Here is a 6192-nt window from a genome sequence, read left to right on the forward strand (position 1 = left end):
AATCAGTCAAAAACTAATTAAGGAAAATTAAAGGGGTTTAAAATGATATGAAAATAATTTTGATATGGCCCAAAATTTAGATAACCATAATTGTGAGATCCTGACTATGGATGAAAGAAAGATGGAAATAAACCCAAATGATTGCATAATACTGCTAATAAAGCAGATTCAAAATGAAACAAAAGATCCATTCACAAATATATAAGCAAAGATGATTTATTCAAGGAGTGAAAGAAAAGTGACAATTGCACAGGTGGGAGCAGCTCATGCCCAGCTGACAGACAGACACAGAACACATCAACAGAATCCTCTGATGATTCCCAGAGACATAGTCGCTGCTCTTTCTTCCAAAGCTGTGAGAGCTGGCACAGCTGAGGACTTCCTTTTCTCAGCTCCACCTGGACAGTGGCAGTATGGCAGCCTCAGAAAGGAAACATTTTGCTGTCAGGGATCATCACGGGCAGATCACAGGCTAAGGGGAAAGAAGCTTCCTGTGTATCCATGGGGGGCTTTGATAAGAAGATGCAGGTGAAGCTGTGGAACGAGATGAGCCAATTATCCTCATCCTTTCATGGTCCTGATGAACCCTGAAGCTGTTACTTGCTCTTGGGTGGACACTTTGGCTGGCAGAGTGGGGAAGGTGGCACAGGAGGACATTTCTGCTGGCACTGCTGAGGTGGGCAGGGCTCTGGACACTTTGGTGGTGGGCAGGGCTGAGGACACTTCGGGGATGGACATGGCTCCGGGCACTTTGGTGTGGGGCACACGGGAGGTGGCTGGCAGGGCTGCTTACACTGCTGCTGTTGGTAAGACATCCTGCTGGAGTCTCAGAATCTGAAAGAAATGATGTGACAGTGTTCACGGGCAGGGACTCCTACAGAGAGAGAAGCCAAAGCTTATGTAACACCGTGGGATATTATTTCTCCAGTTTCCAAAACTTTATTTAAACTCTTAACTGCCTTTTAATGACTCTCTCATTTCTCTCTTTCACTTTAGCAAATTGCTTCATTGGCCCTGGGAAATCCTGTGTTTTCTCACACAATTTTTCCAAAGAAAATATCTCTGCAGTAATGAACCAAGCATGTTTTCTCTGTGAAAATGGCACCTTCAGGAAAGGCAGTGACACGTTCAGATGCCATGGGCAATCTCACAAGCCATTTCCACCACCATTATCTGTCATAAAGTTCCAGAGGGTCGAATCATGGAACAGAGGGCTATTTGGGATGGATCGCAGGCTCTTCCACCTGTTAAGTCACAAACATTGGAAAAGGACGCCAAGAAAACATGAGAAAAAAAACACTTTGTTCTTTTTTCTTCTCCAAATCAAAGCTTTCCTATTTATTTCTCTGTCCATAGAAATGCCTAACTGTATACAAGAAACTAACTTAAATAGCATATCATTGTACTCTAATTCTAAATTTCCATCTACTAAGTAGCAGCAAACCCATGGTCACAGAATTCTATCAACCAAACTTGCTGATAACCAATTAAATTCAACATTTCAGGGCACAGAGAAGAGAGGAGCTCAAGGAAGCAGACTCACCAGGTTCTCCAAAGCAGATCGGTGCTCGGGTACCAGGAGTTTAGGAGTCCCGCAGCAGGGAACCTCTTTATAGGGCCTCCTACCCCACCCACTGGGAAGTGGAACTGCCTAAAACTGGGCTGGTCCAGCAATGTCCCAACTAAAATGCAAATGTATCCTTAGCTGGCATTAGAGGGATTCTCAGACTAGGAAATATCCTGTTCTGGGATCTCCCCACTGAGTTAAGTGCTCATGACTCACAGAGGACCTGCCTTAGATCTCAGTTTCAGTGACTTATGTTAGAGAGAAGCTTGGGGGATTCTCTAACTGCTGGTCAAGGGCTCTCTTGATTAGGAACAGTTATCCCTTCCTATCTTAACTCCCCTGAATCCTAAAACTTCCGCCCTGATCCACTTTGGCTGAATGCCGTATTGCTGTACATGAACCCAATTCTGCCTGTATGTTCCTTGTACAATTGACCAATGTGCTAGAAGGAACGAGAGACCTAACAAAGGCCTGAACTGGGCCTGGCATTTTCTTTGCTAAGTTCCATGATGACAGACAGGTCACATCAACTCCCTGGGATTATACACAGGGGCGAAAAATGCTTATCTCTGGGTTTGCAGGCTGATAACATGTGCTATCCGCTTGCCCTGTTCAAGACAGAAATTTTCTTTGCCACCTTTCTCTCATAAAACCTCACATTTTTGCCTATATTCCTTTCCTCTTTGAAGCTGTCTCCTACAGCACATTTGTAGCTTCTACACCACATTTGTAGAGGCACTTGCATCCCAGGACGGATTCCAGAGTGAGATCTAGTCTCCTCAGCACGTTTGATACTTGCTGCCATCAAGGATGTGAACTACAGCCTTTTTATTTATAAAAGGTAGTAGAGAGAAAAAAACTGAAGTTACAAGCATTCACTCAAAATCTATGCATGGAACCATGCCTATATGGTTCCCTGTGAACATCCTATATAGAACAAGATGCATAGACTCACATTATCATATGTAAATAATTAGAAGGGGGTTTGCAGAGTGAGGAAAGTCAGCGTACTTGAAGTCTGGAATCAGGGAAAACACGAATGAAGGGTAGTCTAATATGTAGTCTTTCTCTCTATTTCCAAACAGCTTTTAGATGTTTCTCAGTGTTTTTTAATTTGTTTGCATGTTCTTCTTTTGTCTTTTCCATAAACCTTCTAGTCCCACAAATTGCTAGATCATCAACTCACACCCCAAAGTATACCTCTCATCTGTCTATTTTGGTACATGCTGTTCACTTAACACATATGTTGTCAATGCATTTAGTGCATTTAGAAACGAATTTTCAAAATTGTTCTTTCACATCTTTTTAAACTCTTCCTGAATCAGTGAGGCTTTCTAAATATTGTATATTAAACCTTTAAAGTGATGTTACCGGAGCTTCCTAATCTGGACCATTAATCAGGAAGCTTTCCAAGAAAAGTGGTTTTATAAGGGAATAAGAAGAAAGGAGAATGAGGAAGAGGAAAGACTCAAAATCACTGGAGCAGTCACCAGTTGTGCTCTAGGAAGGGCAGGAGTGCTGAATCAACCAGCATCACATCCCTCAGTTAAGCAGGTTAGGTACCCAGAACAGCTGTTGATCCTGTCAGTAAGGAAGGGCTTGGCCAAGGTCATCACCAACCAGGACATTACAAAAATAGAGCCGTGTCAGCACCATGAGGCCAGCTGTTTACAAATGGCGTTCTCACAAAATGCTTCCTATAGACTATTATACACGCCAAGCATTTCGCTGGGCCAAGTAAAGGTCCTTTATGCAATAGGTCCCCTACTACTACCCGAGAGCCTCACATCACATCTAAAACATAAATCCATAGAGAACTGTCTGATTTCTGCCATGCAAAAGTGAAGAATTTGCTGCCAAATGAGATCACTGTGTGACATAATACAGTTGGGTCACACCCTGACACTTCCCTTCCGAGGACACCCCACTCAAACATGCTGCTTCTCATGGCAGTGCAGGCACCGGAGTGGCGGCAGCCCTAGTGCACCCAGGATCTCAAACAGGGTCACTTTACAAGTTGAGGTGGTTCACTTGAAACTCACAGTTCCACCCAGATGAGCTACATGAAGAACGGCCACCACATGAAGAGAGGCAGCTAACAGGCACCGTTTCCCCAAGTTAGGACATCCAGGCCCTCAGACAGGGAGCTGGCATACTTCACACACACACACACACACACGCGCGCACACACACACACACACACACACACACACACACACCAGGGACCTTAGTTATCTATCATCTATCTTCATGTCTAAAGAGCTTAGCTTTACATTCCTTAAGAGTCTGATAGCATTAGGTCCGTTCCTATTACTTCTACTTCCTAATTTTCTAGGGGATCATTAAGTATGAATTATTAGTATCTAAAAATGACAGGAAAGAACAAAAACTTTTATTTGGTCTAATACTTGATTGAACATGTTATCTCACATTTTACTATGATATTTTCCACTAAACAAAGCAGTGCTGGAAAATGAAGATTTAAAATTAAATATGTTTTAAAAATTAAGAAACAGGAATCATGGTAAAATATTCTTTTTAGTTTCCAAGAAATGGTAACTGTGAGTCCCCACATGTATCTGCCTAGTGCTTTCATCTCTGAACGGAAGGCTTAGTCTCCACTGTCTTTCCGCAATTCAGTAAATCAGGTAGAATATGGGAGAATTCTGAAGATAATTAAGAAGGATATTTTGAAAGAATACTTAACATTTTAAAACATTCAAATTCTACTAAAAACTTAGGTAAGCCATGATGATATTTTCATTAACATATATTCATATAATGTTAGGCAATATATAAAACAACATATTAAATGTGATTATATTTGGCACAATTAGAGTTGTGTTTATTTTCTTGTTTTACTTTTCAAAATGTTCTCCAAATGTTACCTATTATTGTGTAAGTAATCTTAAAATTCTACTTTGAAAAGCTGGCAACAGACAAGCCTGTCTATTGCTTAATTAGTGAGATAAGAGTTTTCCTTCTTTTCAGTATTTTTGGCCAGACACTAATGGTGGGGCTGGATGTAAGTCGAAGTTGTTTTTGTTGCTATAGATCTACATTTGATCACATCCCCTCTAAACTCTATCTTGAAGAAAACTCCAACAATAATCCCCGTCCTCATAGCATTGACACATACACGCAGAAGCCACAGACACTCCACAGCCATATGTATCTATGAAACAATTCACCAGAATTGGGAGATCATACCATGGTAAAAAGAAATCAGGAATGAGTTTGTCCGCTAAGCAAGAGCCAGGTGGCTAGAAAGCGTAAATTGACCATACTATGATGAAATGGGAAGAAATGAATAATTAGTAGGACAGGTAGTCAAGATAGCAGAACATAGTGACAATAACAGTACCCGCCACTAAACTGTCATGAGAGAACAATTAAATCGGAGACTGCATACAAAGTACTTAGCACAGGCTACAGATAGTACTCAAAATACTAAAGTAACACATTGTTAATGAAAGAGATAGAAGCTAAACATCGAGTTCATTTATGGTTCAGAAAGTTATTTGCTTCACCTTTAAGACTTTTGATATTATCTTTATTTTAACTGTGTGCCACAGTTTTTAGGAGAAAGCAAATGCAAATATATGATTTGAATGAGGTGTGCAGAAACAATCAGAGGGGACGATTCTGACACTTGTCCTATGTGATGAAAATGAGAGTTAATCTAAGCAGAAATTTAGAGCAAACGATAGAAACCAGATACTTCAATTATTCCTTGTTTGAACTCTCTAAGACTTTCCTCTGAATTCAGTTTATATAAGAAAATAAGTCTAAATACAATAAATGCAATATGTGAATTTGTTCATGTGTAAAATAAATAGTATTCATAGATATTTAGCATTCCAGGGGGAAATATATATACAACGTTACCTCCCACTTAGTTTGCTGTTAGTGTGGTTAGCTGTGTAGGACAATTAAAACATTGCTCATTTAAATATCACACTCCTTCTGGTGGGAAATAACCTAAATTTTAGGCTAAATCCTTATAAGAAACTGAGTAGCTCATTAGCACTAACCTTCCCAAAGTGAATAGACCCTATATATTCTACTTTTATTTTCTCTCTATATTAGATCAGTGTGTTTAAGAGCATAATTTCAAGAGCTATTCGTAATATAAAGTACTCCTGTATGCTTAGTGTTAATGAGATTAAGAAGGATAAGTGGTCAGTGATGGAATGAATCAGATACTTCTCCCTGTAAAAATCTTTTCAAGATAGTGAATGTGCCTAAGTTATGGTCTCCCTCCAAAAAAGTCAAAAAGGAAAACAAAGAAACACAGACAAAAGTGTGAAAAAATTTGGAGAGAAAAAAACTGTTAACTCTAACATATAAGACAAGAGATCTGAATCTACTGTAAGTGGGAGAAAGGTTACATAAAACAGAAACGTTACGAGAAAAGTGAAAACCAATTCACAATCTTAAAGAAACAAAGGTAATTTTATGCTATGATTCAGCAAAGGCACATTCGAAAATCGATCTAACAGATTTCAAGCTGCCTTCAAATGAGTATAGCAGCTTTATTCATAATCTCCAAGATCCGTGATCTACCAAGATGCCCTTTAATAGTTACGTTGATAAACGGCGTTGCATCTCATCCAAGCAAGCAC

The 6192-nt window shown here is 39.8% G+C and overlaps 1 long non-coding RNA gene across 1 annotated transcript; it reads right to left on the reverse strand.

Annotated features, from left to right (window-relative positions):
• Positions 1–200: 200 nt before the first annotated feature.
• Positions 201–1585, reverse strand: LOC103788995 (uncharacterized). Its single transcript, XR_013529052.1, has 2 exons — positions 1544–1585; positions 201–834 (listed from the first exon to the last, which is right to left on the reverse strand). It is a non-coding gene; the product is annotated as an uncharacterized LOC103788995 (long non-coding RNA).
• Positions 1586–6192: the final 4607 nt, after the last annotated feature.

This window comes from Callithrix jacchus, chromosome 18, assembly GCF_049354715.1.
Source record: "Callithrix jacchus isolate 240 chromosome 18, calJac240_pri, whole genome shotgun sequence".
Classification (NCBI taxonomy): Eukaryota; Metazoa; Chordata; class Mammalia; order Primates; family Cebidae; genus Callithrix; species Callithrix jacchus.